The sequence below is a fragment of the Symphalangus syndactylus genome, chromosome 19, assembly GCF_028878055.3.
Source record: "Symphalangus syndactylus isolate Jambi chromosome 19, NHGRI_mSymSyn1-v2.1_pri, whole genome shotgun sequence".
Lineage (NCBI taxonomy): Eukaryota > Metazoa > Chordata > Mammalia > Primates > Hylobatidae > Symphalangus > Symphalangus syndactylus.
The window spans coordinates 57397319-57412900 of record NC_072434.2 but is presented as its reverse complement, the minus strand read 5'-3'; positions in this window follow the sequence as shown (position 1 = coordinate 57412900).

Here is a 15582-nt window from a genome sequence, read left to right as displayed (position 1 = left end):
TCAATCCCTGCTTCATACCACAACTAGACCTTGTTTTATAAATGCAAATCAGATTTCTTTTCTTTTTTTTTTTTTTTTGAGATGGAGTCTTGTTCTGTCACTCAGGCTGGTATGCAGTGACACAATCTCGGCTCACTGCAACCTCTGCCTCCTGGGTTCAAGTGATTCTCCTGCCTCAGCCCCCTGAGTAGCTGGGATTACAGTTGTGTGCCACCACGCCTGGCTAATTTTTGTATTTTTAGTAGAGAAAGGTTTTCACCATGTTGGCCAGGCTGGTCTCGAACTCCTGACCTCAGGTTATCTGCCCACTTCGGCCTCCCAAAATGCTGGGATCATATGCGTGAGCCGCTGCGCCCAGCTGCAAATCAGATTCTTACACGCCCGCATAAAACCCTGCAAAGACTCTCTTTTATCCTTGGAATAAAGTCTGGAGTCTTCACCTTGACCTACAAGGGCCTTTACAATCTGGTTCCCACCTACCCTCACCTCTCCAGCCTTTTCACGTCCATTTGTCCTGTCATTGCAGGCACATTAACTGTCTGTTTCCTACCAGGCCTCTGCCTGGATGGCTGTTCATCCTGTAAGTCCCCTCAGGGAAGTCATCTCTGACCCCACACAGCTGGGCTTTGAGCCTATGTTCTGTCCCTCCCAGAAGCCCCTGCCCCTCTTGTTATAATGGGCCTCATGCTTTTGCAATTGGCACATTGACTAGGTTGGTCTTGGTGAGATATAAGCATGAAACAATTTTATTTTTCCTTGAATCATTTCCTTCACATGTGCTCAATGGAATACACCTTTACGGCAGATCTGAGCATTTTCTGGCCAGTTAGTCCTTTAAAACTACAATCTCATTTCCAATTTGGGATTTATCTTTCTCCCTGGTCCATTTTGGCATCTGGATCTTTCAGGGTCATGAAAGCCATGGGTGGAATAGGGCATAAACATCTATTATGTGCTAAGTACTATATTTTAAACAAATGAAGGGCATGGGGCTTTGGAATTAATCCCAGTTTGGGGATTAGGATTAGTTATTTCTCAGGATCTTGGACAAGTTATTTGCCTTCTCTCAGCCTCAATTTCTTTATCTCTAATGTGGGGTTAATAATCTCTACCTGGCACTTTGGGCTGAAGAGTAAATATAAAATGAGATGATAACTACAAACTTCTTAGCATAGCACTGACTGGTCCTCCATAGATGCCAATTCCTCTTCCTTATCTGTGACCATGGGGATGGTAATCCACTCACCCCATAGGGCTGTGCTCACAACTGCATGGGAAAACATGGAAATGAGGGCTTACTAATTGTCATTTTATTTTTTCAGGATTCCCGTTATGGTGTCTTCTAATGCCTCTAACTTTGCATTGTGCAAATCAAACTCTCTAAAAAATATAGGCCAAATGGATTGAGGAGGGAGAAACCCCCCCCTCCTCTGTTGGGTCACACAGCTAGCCTGTGTGAGGAGGGGTCTTGCTCAAGTTGAGCTGGCTATCCCTACCTTCCTCATACCCCCTCATCATACCCTGCTAGGAATGTGAACTCACTGAGCAAGCTGTCCCTGGCTAGCCACAGAGCCTGCACCTTGCAGGGTGTGTGTCTGATGCCCCAGCAGCTTTTGAAAGTGCCTCATCTGTGGAGTGAGTACCTCTCCAGGTCTGGGAGCAGGGAATTGACTGTTCGAGGCTTTTAGGTCCATGAGCAGGTGGTACAGAAGTAGGTGGTTGGGACAGGTGCCAAAAACGATTGGAAGAATGTGGAGAAAGCATTTCGTTGAGGAAGCAGAAACGTGTGCACATGTGCACATGCGTGCGTGCATGTGTGCATGTGTGTTTGTGTAGGTGTGGGGTACTGGCGGTAGCTGCCACACCTCAGTTCCAATTTCCCTTCAATCAAATTCCACTCAGCACCCTCTCCCTAAGTCCCCGCTTTGTGCTGGTCTCTGTACTGGGCGATGGAGGCAGATACATGAGATAAGACTGCATCCCTGAACTCAGGGAGCTCAGAGTCTCACCAAGGACAGAGATACTCCCAGTTTAAATTTTGAATAATGTAATGTGTATTTTGCTAGGACGTGAAAGAGTGGTGGGAGCAATTTTTCTCTTGCCTGAATTAGATGTCAAAGATGCCATAGGCTTTTAGAGCTTGAAGGAAATTTAACAGGACTCAGGCCACCCATATATTGTGTGAGTGGGAAAATAGAGACCCAGAGGGGGGAAGGAAGCTGCCCGAAGTCACACTGTCATTTGTTGGTAGGAACACGGGCACAGTGCACTTTGTAGATTCCTCTCTCCTTTTGCCAGCCAGTCTTTACTTCTCCTTCCACTTAAATGACATTGTGTTAGAGAAGTCCTTCTTGGTTATCCCCTCGCCCCTAGCTAGGGCAAGGCCTTGCTTGTAAACTCACTTGCTCTTTAAGCTTCCTGTTGGATAATACTCATTACATCTGTAATTACTCATTTAACCTTCTTCTGTCTCCAATTAGATTGTGAGTCCCAGGAGGGTAGGAGCCACGTCTGTCTTGTTCACTGCTCTATCTCCAGCACAGTAGGTGCTCAATAAATATTTGTTGAGGGATTAAATGCTTCATACCCCTGACGTCTGTCCTCTGAGTGTGTTGGGGTTTTCACCTGGCTCTTTTTTTCTGAACATTACTAAAAAGGGTTGCATGGGAAGTGAGGAACAAGGAAATAGGAAATTATGTGTTCAGAGTCCCCTCTGTGCCTGCCACTGGGCGGGTAACATTTCCACGTGTATTAGTCGGTTTTCCTACTTCTATAAAGAACTGCCGGAGACTGGGTAATTTATAAAGGAAAGAGGTTTAATTGACTCACAGTTCAGCATGGCTGGGGAGGCCTCAGGAAACTTACAATCGTGTCGGAAGGCAAAGGGGAAGCAAGTCACCTTCTTCACAAGGAGAAATGCTGAGTTAAGGTGGAAGAGCCCCTTATAAAACCATCAGGTCTTGTGAGAACTCACTATCATGAGAACAGCATGGGGGAAACTGCCCCCATAGTTCAATTACCTCCACCTGGTCTCTCCCTTGACACATGAGGACTATGGGGGTTACATTTCAAGATGAGATTTGGGTGGGGACAGAAATCCTAACCATATCATCAGTTGATCTCACTGGATCCTCTAGAAGCCTGAGTGCCTTGCAGGGCTGGAGAAAGGAACAGAGTCAGGAAATGGGCAATGGGGTGACAATGACACTCAGAGGCAGCCAGAGCCTTTCCAGGTGAGCTAGTCATTCAAAGTTCAGTGGGCCTTATATCATCAAAACCAAGGTGGGGAGGGCGTGGCTGGGTGTTGTTGGCGATGGCTCAAGCACAGGCACATCTCGTCAGTCCTGTTTGCTGGCTGTTCTGCTGCATGCCAAGTCTTGGTTAAACCAGTCAAGGGGGCAGCGGCTGTTGCCCGTGGCCTCTAACAATTCCCTGCTGGATATTCATTTGCTGTCCGGTATACCCAACCTTCCTGGAAGCTGAGTGGTGTCTTATTCCTCCCTTTTTAGCTGTGTGATCTCTGGGCTTCAAATGCCTCATCTGTAAAATGTGAAATAAAAGAGTACTCAGCTAATAGGCATTCTGTGAGGATTTAATGTCTTGAAACAAGCCAAATGCTTAGATAATGATATTAATACCTAATAAGGCCCCATTCTCTCTCTAACATCTAGAACCAGTGTCTGGCATCGAATAGGTAATGGTATGAGTTTGCTAGGGCTGCTGTAATCAAGTCCTGTAGACTGAGTGGCTTAAACATTAGAAATTTATTTCTGCCCAGTTCCGGAGGCTAGAAGTCCAAGATCAAGATGTTAGCAAGGTTGGTTCCTTCTGAGGCCTTTCTCCTTGGCTTGTAGGTGGCTAATCTTCTCCCTGTGTCTTCACATTGTCTGTATGTGTATGTGTCCTAATTCTCCCTTTCTTATAAGGTCATTGGTTGTATTGGATTAGGGTCCATGCTGATGACCTTATTTTAATTTAATTACCTCTATAAAGACTCTGTCTCCAAAACTTGAGGCTATTTAGGCATGCATCCTCTGTTGCAACTGCACACCTCTGCTGTTGTAGTGCAAAAGCAGCCATCAACAGCATGTCAATGAATGAACATTGCTGTGTTCCAATAAAACTTTATTTATAAAACAGGCCATGGGCCAGTTTGCTCACCCCTGGCCCTCTGGGCCTCAGTTTCCTCATCCACAAATGGAGATAATAATAATTCTCTCCCTGAATTGTTGTCCCGAGTATATATGATAGTTAACAGTCCTTAGCTACATTTTACTTAGCTCTTAATTTATGCCAGGCCCTGTGATATTTTTATAACATTATAAAGGAAACACTCTTGTACAAGAGTCCTGGATTAGGAATCAGGAGATTTGAGTCTCTGATGGTACGTTTCTCACTATTTATGTAGACAGGGGTAAGTGATTTCCCTTCTGAACTGGGTATCTTCATCTGTAAGGCAGGGACCATAGTGACTAGCTCAAAGGCAATAGGTGGGAACATGCCAGGGCAACACAAACCCACTCTTTTTTTTTTTTTTTTTTTGAGATGGAGGCTTGCTCTGTAGCCAGGCTGGAGTGCAGTGGTGTGATCTCGGCTCACTGCAACCTCTGCCTCCTGGGTTCAAGTGATTCTTGTGTCTCAGCCTCCTTAGTAGCTGGGATTACAGGCATGCACCACCACAACTAGCTAAGTTTTGTATTTTTAGAAGAGATGGGGTTTCACCATGTTGGCCAGGATGGTTTCGATCTCCCAACCTCAGGTTATCTGCCCACCTTGGCCTCCCAAAGTGCTGGAATTACACGCATGAGCCACTGCGCCTGGCTACAAGCCCACTCTTACTGGTCCCTATAACCCACAAGGAAGAGAAAGGAAGCCACCATATCGCTTGATGTTAGGTAAGTGTGGGAAAGCTTTTATTCAACCTACTAGATGGTTCCTGGCTGATTAAGTTGCCTCCAGTTGCCCCTTTTATCTGATTCCCTGAACACTCTTCTTGACCTCCTTCTCTACTTAGGCTCTCACGAAAGCATGACTGCTGTGGAACTCAGACTCTCCCAGAGATTAGAAAGGAAACTTGCATAGCAAGTGCTTTATCTGGCCAAAGCAGAGGCATTTTTTTTTTTTTTTCAGAGCTCTCCAAACTAGAGAGTCCAAGGCTTCGAGGAGAAGTTTTCTTTTGATGGGGCTGAGGTGGGGCTTGGATGGGGTTAGGTGGCCATGCAGAGGTTTTGCATAGCAATGCTTCTCACAGTGCTGGCTGTGACATAGGAGATAGACCTGCCTGGTCTGGTTTTAAGCAGATACCCTTTTCAGAGCTGTAATTTTTCCAGTGCCTCGCAGAACTTAAACATTTGCTGAGATAGGTTTAAACCCGATTCTTTCTTCTCTTTCTCTGTGCATGCATGTGTGTGCATGTATGTGTGTGTGTCTGTGTGTGTGGGCATGTGCACACAAAGTCATGGAGGCCGTTGAAACGCTTCCTACTTTCTTAGCTTGCTTAGAGGACATGAAGTGGGGAAGCGAACATACTTGCTGTCTCTCCAGCACTTTCTATGTGGTGCTCTGCTAGGTGGTTTGTACACATGATTTCTTTTAATAATGAGATAGACATTACCTTTCACAATTTAAAGATGAGCAAACGAGTCTCAGAGAGGCTAAGCTCCCTCCCAAGGCCACATAGCTAGGAATGGTGGGAAGGAGGACAAAACCCTGATGGACCTGGGTGTGAGAGTGCATCGAGAAGGTCTCCTTGATGGGAAACCTCACACCATCCTTCCTACTGCTCAGCTCTGAGCCCCTGGTTAGGCTTAGGCTCTCTGGAGGTGAAAGATAGAGCAGCAGTTACCTTTTGCCTCAGGTATTTATATACCTCCACTCACTCCTGCATGGCGTATGTCCTTCCCATTGGGACTCCAGCTGCACAGAAATGCTTCCTGCTGGGTCTGGCTTTGGGTTCAGAAAGTCTCTCTTATACCCTCCCTCTGCACGTGGCCATTTCAATGGTGATACAGCAGCTCTCACTTATTGAGCTGCTACTCTATGCAGGCGCTGGGCTAAGTGATTTTCATATTTTAATTCTTATCTAACCTTATGAATTAAGTAGGACTTGATATTTGCACGTTACAGATCAGAAAACTTAGAGAGTTTAAATAATGCACCACACAGCTAGTAGGTTACAGAGCTGCGTAGTGCCTCTAGGTCTGTCCAAGTTTAAAGGCCACGCTCTGAACCTCTCTGCTTCGTTGTCCTACTTATCACATGGTATGACATGTTTCCATTTATGGGTCTGAGTCTCCTCTAGAATGAGACTCACTGAGAGCGGGGCCCTAGGTGGTGGAGAGATGCTGGATTTAGAGCCAGAAAGAACTGGTTGGGACCACAATTTTGACATTTAATGACTATGTGTCCTTGGCACTTTATCTTTCCAAAGCTCTGTTTTTTTTTTTTTTTAGATTTTTGAAGTTGGGGTAATCATGTCCTGTATAATGATATGATTATGGTAATACCATTCATGACAATATCAACATGCCCAGTACATGTGCCACCACTGTTGGATGATTGAACAAAGTCAAGCTCAGCCTACCTGCAAGGCCGACTCTGCTGATATCCTGGGTGCGCCCTCAAACTTGCAGTTCTGGGTTAGAGAGCGAGTATTTCTGCTTTCACTTCCTTACACCGACAAAAGCTACTTGATAGGGATGCCTATCTGGTGCTGCAGGAGATGGCAAGAGGCCAAAATATTCTCCCCACACAAAGAAATCCAGCCTTATTAGGTTTCATATGACTCTCTAGCTTCCCGATTCCCTTTCCTCTCCTTGACTAAAATAAACCTTGCGCATCAAAATCTTACTCCGCATCCCCTAAAGGGACAAGTGCCTTCTCTGGAACCCCTTGGAGTCTTGAAATGCAAAGGCTAACTCAGTCTCTAGAGAGACGGGCTATTTTGAATTTCTCAAGAAAGTAATTCAAGAAGTGTGCCCTCCCACTGCTCCCCACTCCCCAATTTCTCACAGTTGCAAGGACAATTCTGTGTGACAATTGGGACTGAAACATCAGATAGAAACTCAGGCCAGGCTGGGAGGATGCTGTAAACCCAGCCTCCCACTCTGGCCTGAGTTTTGCTGCTCCCTGCCCATCCCAGCTCCACCCTGGCTTCAGGATACAGAATGGGGGCTAAGGAGACACCCTTGGGATGGATAGGAGAGGTACGCTGGAAGGGGCATGGGTTTTGAATTGCGAGAAGAAATAATTGGGCTTGAATCTCAGCGCTTTACTTTCTGACCATGTGACTTTGGGTTTATCCCCAAATTTCTCTGTGCCCCAGCTTCTTTGTATGTAAGCAGGGATAGTGTTGACTAATTTGCAGACGGCTGTTACATGGCATGTTATCTGAAAATTATCCTGCTTGGAGTCTGACACTGAAAAATCAGTACTATTTATCAAACACCTATTATCATAGATGGGTCTAGCTGAGTCCGACAGAGGCTGAGAACATAATCAGGGCTGCTGAGCCACTGGCTCCTGGTTCCTGATGTGTTTGTGGGGTAAGGGAGCTGCTGGGGAGGTTTTATTCATGGAAGACCGAGATGAGGGAGGAAGAGAGCGTGGGAGGGAGAAGTTGATCAAAACCACTAAAGATGCTAAAGATGTGTTTTTTACAAAGTCCTTGGTGAAATTTGGGTTCTAAGTAGGGCTTTTTTGGAGCTCAGCCGACCAGGTAAAATACAGCTTTGAGGGTGAAGGCCCCTTCCCCAGTTATCCGTGGAATACGGAATGACTGGAGGGCTGCAGTGAGGGCTGAAGAGAGTTCAGTGAGTTTGGTGTGTGATGCTCAGGTTTCTGTGGGAGGGAAGCGCTGTTCTCACAATGGGGATGGCAGCCGGGGGGAGCCCTCTTCGAGAAGCCTATAAGCTGAGGATATCACTGAGGGTAGCACAGAACCTAGTGTTTGTGAGATGTCTCAGAAAAACCAGGCGAGACTTTGAGGAAGGCCAAATTCCTTCATCAGCATGTGAGGGCTCTAAACCAGTAACATCTGAATTATTAATGTGACCTCATTTGTGCTGCCAGCCTGCTGGGGCCTGGGGATATTATTTTAGCTGAGGGTACCAGCGGATGTAGTAGTATTGGTCTTGATTCTGGAAATTTTGGGGGTGGGGAATGGCATCTGGATCAGCTGCAATGGGCTTGGGGCAAACCAGCATCTGGCAGTGGAGTGAGCTTCCAGGAGGAACTTGGGCACACTTTGCTAGTGGTTCAGGCTCGGGTGGAAAGGAGGGAGCAGGGGAAGGAAGACAGCCCCCAGGCCCTCTGGGAGCAGGAGTGAGAGTCAGGGGCTCCAGCTGATGGGCTGGGCTATGGACGGTAGCTAATAATCGGTGAGAAGCATGATAGCATGGCTAGAAGCACTGCGGCCTACTGGTTAATTGCTTGGGTTGGAACCACACTACCAAGGTTCAAAGCACAAGGAACAACTCTACAGTTCCCGACTCTGTCACCCTAGCTTGGCTGGCCACTTAGAAGCATGCTAAGTAGGCTTAGCGTGTCAACTTTTATGATGTATCTCACCTATTATTTTGTGTGCTGATGGTCATACATTCAAGGTGGGTGGAGTCTGATCCTATAGTTGGGCCTTCAGTGAATGTGATAGGCAAAAGAGGGTGAAGAAACCAGGCTGCAGATAACAAAGTCTGGTCTTCCAAAAGCCTCCTGGCAAGCAAACAACAACAACAACAACAGACATTACAAATATTTTTGAGAAGGGGATATATTCATATTGGAAACATTTAACCGGTATAGAAAGGTATAGAGTGAAAACGACATTTCCATCTGACCCCAGAACCTTATCTAGTCCTTTTTCTCAGGAGATTAGTTTCCTGAAATAGTCCATGCATATACAAGTGTATGTGAGTGTGTGTGTGTATAATATACATACTATCATGCACCTCAAATTAATTCTGTTTATTATTTATTAAGTTCTTATGATTTCCCAAGAACAAGGCTAGTACCTTCACATATGCTATCTCATTTAGTCCTATAACAACCTTGTGTGGTATCTGTTACTTTGACCATTATGCAAGTCAAAGGAGATGGAGGCTTGGTGACAGGAGCCACATAATTTGCCCATGGCCACAGAACTTATGACCACAGGAGCTTGGAATCAAATCAGGTCTGACTGGCTTTAAAGGGGGTACACTCCCCACTACTTCAGGCTGCCTCTTAAATGCTTATTGGGAAAATGCTTTCTGTGAATTTTCTAATTTGACCTCAGAAGGTCTATTGTGGCCTCTCAATGCTGAAAGTTATGGTTAGAGACTGGAGAGACAGTCTGGGACAGAGTGAATTTTTTGGGGGCTCTTGGCTCCTCCATGTGTCCATGGACCATGTATCCATAGCTGTGCATTTATTATCGTCTGCTGCAGAAGTTGTGCTGGCTCCCATGGAACGTGGCTGGACTTGTTTGTAGGTCCAGCCTGCCTAAGCTGAGTGTGTGTGTTTGTGTGTGTGTGTGTGTGTGTGTGTGTGTGTAAGTGTATGTTGGACATTTGGCTTAGGCCTGAGAAGCAGCCTGTTGTAGGTTTGCCATCAGTAAAGACCAAAGGGGACAGTGGAATGAACTTTTAACTGCTTGTTCAGACTTTGCCCAACCTCCTTTCCTTTTTGATTTTACCAGTTTTTGTAAAAACTCAAAGAAGAGGCTGTCCCAGTGAAAGGAGTCACCTCTCATTTTGTAAAGCTCTAAAACATGACAATATTACTGACTTTGCTCTGTTATTGTGAGGACCAGAGATAATAGTACATGTTTGTGCTTCTCCAACTCAGAGTAGTTGTAACTTTGATTCCACAGTTAAACACTTATCAACCTCCAGAGAAGGCACAGGATGGCTAATGATGTTCTAAACTATGAATGCACAGTGAATTTGAAGATATAATTGATTTTATTAATTCAAAGAGCGCATGAGCACATTATGGAGGAAATATATCACAGTGGTTAAGGAAACAGCTTCTGGAGCCAGACTGTCTAGGTCCAAATTCTGGCTCTGATACTTGCTGGCTTGACACTTTATCTTTCAGGTAAGTTACTTGAACTTCAGGTGAGTTACTTAAGCTCTTTGCACCTCAATTTTCTCACCTGCAGAATGGATGTAATAATAGCACCAGTTTCATAGGCATGCTATAAAGATTGAAGAATTAATACATGTAAAAAGCTTAGAATAGCATCTGTTTTAGGTACTCAACAAAGGTTAGCAAGTACTACTATATGGAACAGAGTACAAAAATCGCATTCACTTAAAAGATAAAACAGAACACTGCAACAAATTTTTATACTTGCTGCAGTCTGCCCTGGGCTGTATTTTTGCAATAGACTGAATTTGGATGTTCATTCTATGCAGCAAGGGACACTTTTCTGGAAAATTTGGCACATAGTTAGTATAAAATACATTACAGCTGCCATCATTGACATTGTTAGTATCATCCAAAGGAGTATAACGTCTGTGAAATTTGAGAGGCTGTTTATTTATTTTAATGAATCAGCATTGTTAGCTGAGGGAAACTTTCAGCTTCTCCTGGAACAGGGTCTTTAGAAGTTATTTGTAAAGCCTAGGCAAAAATCAGACCTAGATCTTTTTAAGGTTTGGAAGTTAAAAATGAGGTCTGACTGTTCTCCCTGTTGATTGCCTGCTTATTCACCAGGTAGCTGTGAATGACTTCTGGTGATTTCTAAAAGTCAAATCCACTCTAAGAGGACAAAGATCAGACACTATGAAAGAGCTTCTAAAAATTCGCTGTGTAATAAATATATGAAAATAATTTAACCCATTTAAAACCTCCTGAATGTAAATTAGAACAATTGGACCATATATATATATTTAAATTAGCCAACATTGAGAAACTGATAAAAGTCAGTGCTGACAAAGGGATGGTGAGATGGGCATTGACATAGGGCTAAGTTATATGTGATCTCATAAAGTGAAAATTGTATATAACCAACATCACCCTTGTACGGACCATTAAGCATAGCATGTGTGACTTGTGTTTTATAATTCTCCATATTATTTGGTTTTAAAAACTTTTTATTTTGAAAATTTCCATCACATAAAGAAGTATTTTGTTTTATTTTTTTGTGATGGGGTCTCACCCCAGGCTGGAGTGATCAGTGGTGACCATAGCTCATTGCAGCCTCTGACTCCTGGGCTCAAGCGATCCTCTTGCCTCAGCCTCCTAAGTAGCTGGGACCACAGGCCCCTGCCACTACACTTGGCTAATTTTTATTTTTCTTTTTTGTAGAGATAAGATATTGCTATGTTGTCGAGGCTGGTCTGGAATTCCTGGGCTCAAATGATCCTCCCACCTCATCCTCCTAAAGTGCTGGGATTACAAGCAAGAGCCACCATGCCCAGCTGAGAAATAAATTGTGTATGATAAAATTCTTTTGTGGCCTTCATTCAATTTCTACAACTATCAGCATTTTGCCACACTTGGTTCATCCATCAACTAGTCTCCCCAGCTTTTATTTTCTTGTAATATTTTAAAGCAAATTGTAGCCATCATGTCATTATGCCCTAAATATTCAAGTCTACTTTTAAAAATGTGAAGGGTTTTAACCTAAGCACAGTATCATTATCATATTTAATAAAATTAGTAATTTATTGATGTCATCTAATACCAAGTTTCCTTTATTGCCTAAAAAGTGTCTTTTTAAAATTGGTCTGTTGGAATGAGGATTCCAACAAGGCCCACAATGTTCACACTAATTCTTATACATAACATATAGTTGAGACGCTCTAACCCCAATTAGGAGAAAAAAGGAAATGACAATTCTAATTGTAGCCAATCATAATGGCTTAATGGAGGTAATGTTTTGGAAACTATTAATGTGCTTTTCTATTTGCTTCCTTCCTTTCTTGACCTTTGCTCTAGGTGTCTTGAGGCATCCATCATCCTGGAAGAAGACTATGATTTATAACAGAAGGAATGCAAAAAGAAAGAACAAGTTAATATTTCTCTTTTGGCATGTCAAATAGAATTATTCAGCAAGAAAATAACCTTGCAAGCCAGGCGTTGTCTTGAAAAACCATTTCTAAATTTCTTTAATCCTCCCCTTTGGCTTTTCAACAATGCAGCCTGATTGAACCAATTTATGGAGTTCTCCCCAAGTGTGGAGAAAATACCCACATCCTTTATTAGGGTCTCTCTAAGAAACTGAAGTATGGAGGGCATGATGCAGGGGAAATCTGTCATTTTGGGGCCCTTCGTGATAGAGAGAAAGAGATAGAGAGAAAGGAGGAAGAAGAAGCTGAGATAATCAGTTTAGATCATGTATTCTCCCAGCTTTGGCCCAGAAAGTAGGGAGGCCTATTGGATAAGTGGGGATATCACCAAGGGCAGAGGAGGCTTTTGTCCTTCTCCCTGCTTGAGACTCTGCAGAATAGACTGTCATCCTGGGGTGTGACCACATCCACATGGCAGTGTGGTATGACCTGGCAGAGGGAGGCCTTGACACTTAGTTTTCCTGAGCCATTCTTATTTCCAGTGAGGCACAGATGCACCCAGAAAATGGTGGGAGTTTGGCTGGGAAATATTACCAATGGGAGTCACCATGGTCGGGCAAGGTCATCTGTAGCAAGGGCTGCCCAGTGGACCACCTGGGCCAGACCAATTGGAGTCACAGCAAATAGGAAGGAGTCTAGACCCAATAGATGAGTCCAAAGACCTGCAGAGGGCGAGAGCTAGCAAGGCAGTCCCCTGGGCTCTGATCTGCTGAGGAAAGCCTAGGCTATAAGTTACTCTTGTACAGACACAGACTTCAGCTGTGAATCCCAGTAGGGTAAGATGCACGCAGGTGGATCAGGGACTTCCTAGAAGAGTAAGAGGAATCTGACCTTTTGCCTGCTGAGAAGGTGTTCAAGCTCCACCTTTCCCTCTTCATTTGCAGATGTCATCTTGGAGGGGAGCTAGAAGACTGATGTGTTTGAGAAACTAAGCCTTTATTTCCCCTTAGAGGGGACCATTCTTTGAAGGGACCATTTAAATTATTGTGCAATACGAAGGTTCAAATCTTATTAGATATTAAAACAATGAGGTTGTCCTTTTGAATGGCCTTTGGCCATTTCCAAAAATCAAATCCATTAGAAGACAAAGATTAGACATACTGAAATGCTTCTAAAAATATTCTAACTGGTGAATATATGAGAAAAGAATTAACCTCATTAATTATCCACTCAAACATAAACTAAAACAACTATCTATACTTCCTTCTTTGAAATTCATAAACATTGGAAAAAAATACAGAAAATCTACTAGTTAGTAGGAAAAAGGTTATAGACAGAACAAAGGGGCCACATGCTCTTGGTCAATCTGAGTTTTGATGGAAGTTAAATGGTGCTGCCCTGGCATAACACTAACATTTATTAAGTACTTTGTCTGTGCCTGGTGCTGTTTTAAGAAATTTAGGTGCATTATTTCACTAAACCATGTCAACAGCCTTATGAAATATATGCTATCATGGCCTCTTTTTATCAATGGGGAAACTGAGCCACAGAAAAAATAAATACCTTGTACAATTAGAAAATGGCCATTTGCTGGGTGCGATGGCTCATGCCTGTAATCCTAGCACTTTGGGAGGCTGAGGCAGGAGGATCACTTGAGGTTAGGAGTTCAAAACCAGTCTCGCCAACATGGCAGAACCTCGTCTCTACTAAAAATACAAAAAAAATTAGCCAGGCAGGGTGGCAGGCACCTATAACCCAGCTACTTGGGAGGCTGAGGCAGGAGAATTGCTTGAATTCGGGAGGTGGAGGTTGCAGTGAGCTGAGATCTCACCACTGCACTCCAGCCTCATCAACAGAGTGAGACTGTCTCAAAAAAAAAAGAAAAGAAAAGAAAAGAAAGCCCCACAAACCAGGAATATGGATAACAGTTCATCACAGTGTTATTCCTAACAGTAAAAATTGGAAACCATCTTGAAGAATAACATTAGAATTATGATCAAGTAAACAATAGCCATACAATGGACTACTACATAGTCTGTCAGGACTAGGCTTAGCTAAGAAATACCTAAAATAGTGATGTAAGCCAGATTGAAACTTATTTCTCTGAATAAGTGAAGTCTAGAGGGAGGCAGTCCACACTTGGTGAGATGGTTCAATAGTCAGCCTCTTTCCAGCTTTCCGCTTTCCATCCTTACAGTGAGGCTCAGTCTTCGTGGCTCAGGATGGTTGCTGGAGCACCAGCCATCTATCACATCCACATTTCAAGCAACAGGATGATGTATGTATGCTGTCACTTTAAGGAGACATCTTAGAATTCCTCGTACAACACTTTGTTTATATTTCAGTGGTAAAACATAACCACAACAGTGTTTCCAACTAAACATTTGGGTACCGTAACCATGGAAGAAAAGGAGAATACATATTGGGAGGCACACATACGCCTACTCATTAAATTTATAACCGTGAAGACCTCCAGGGTGTTCCGCCTTACAATTTACCTTGGTGTCTGATAGCTACTAACTCTTTGCCTCCGTTATAAAATAACTACATTCCCAGAGTTTGTTGGAACAAAGAATGCCCGAGTATTTCCCATGGACTGAGCGTGGGCCACGTGTGAGAGGGAGCTAGTGTGAGTGGTAGAGGGAGAAACGGACTCTAGAAAGAGGTGAGAGGCGAGTGTTTGGGTTCCTTGGGGCTGCAGGAGCAGCGCTTCAAAGGAACTGCAGGTGTGGGGCTTAGAGAAGCCGGGAGACTGTTCACAGACTGAGCTTTAAACACAGCTGAGCTGAGAGTGTGATAAAGCTGTCTTACCACAGTACCAGTCCGCTAAGAACTTCCCTGCTTCTCTCATTTTACCTCTCTTTCCTCTCTCCCCATCGCTGGGGAGCGAGAAAGCACAATTAGTAAGAAGGGTGAGGAAGTGTGGAAGTATCAAGTGGAGAAGGAGGGAAGAAGGACCATGCCTTTCTTCAACCTATTGCCCTGCAAAGAAAGCTTCTGGCTTGCAGCAGACCCCTAGCTGCAAGGGGAAGTAGCTGACCCTTCAAATGAAAATTGGAGCTCTGATTATTCCATGGGACTTTCAATACTTGAATTGAGACTACATCTTTGATTTAAAAAGAAGGCAGGGCTTTTTTTTTTTTTAAATCACATACATGTGAACGGAAGATTCATGAGAACTGTCATAGTTTTCATCTAGAGGCAGAGGAGGAACAATTTTTCCCGATGTATTTTAAAGGCTATTATGAGACAAAAATAAAAGCACCACATCCTATGAGTCCTATTTGTTCATATAGGGCAATACTTATGTAATAATATTAGCCAAAAAGGCAATGTGCAGATTTATATAATATGACCCAACTATGTGAAAACAGAGACAGAGAGAGACAGAGAGAGAGGGAGAGAGAAAGAGAGAGGTGGGGGAGGTGGGGAGAGAGAGAGGGAGAAAGAGGAGAGAGAAGATGAAGGAGGCATGATAGGAAATAGCAAAATGTTCAAAGCATTGTTGTCTGCCCTGGGATAGAAGGCCGAGGGGCAATCTTGTCCTCTGAGCTCCCCAGCCGTTCATTATTCCATGGCCTGTTGGCTT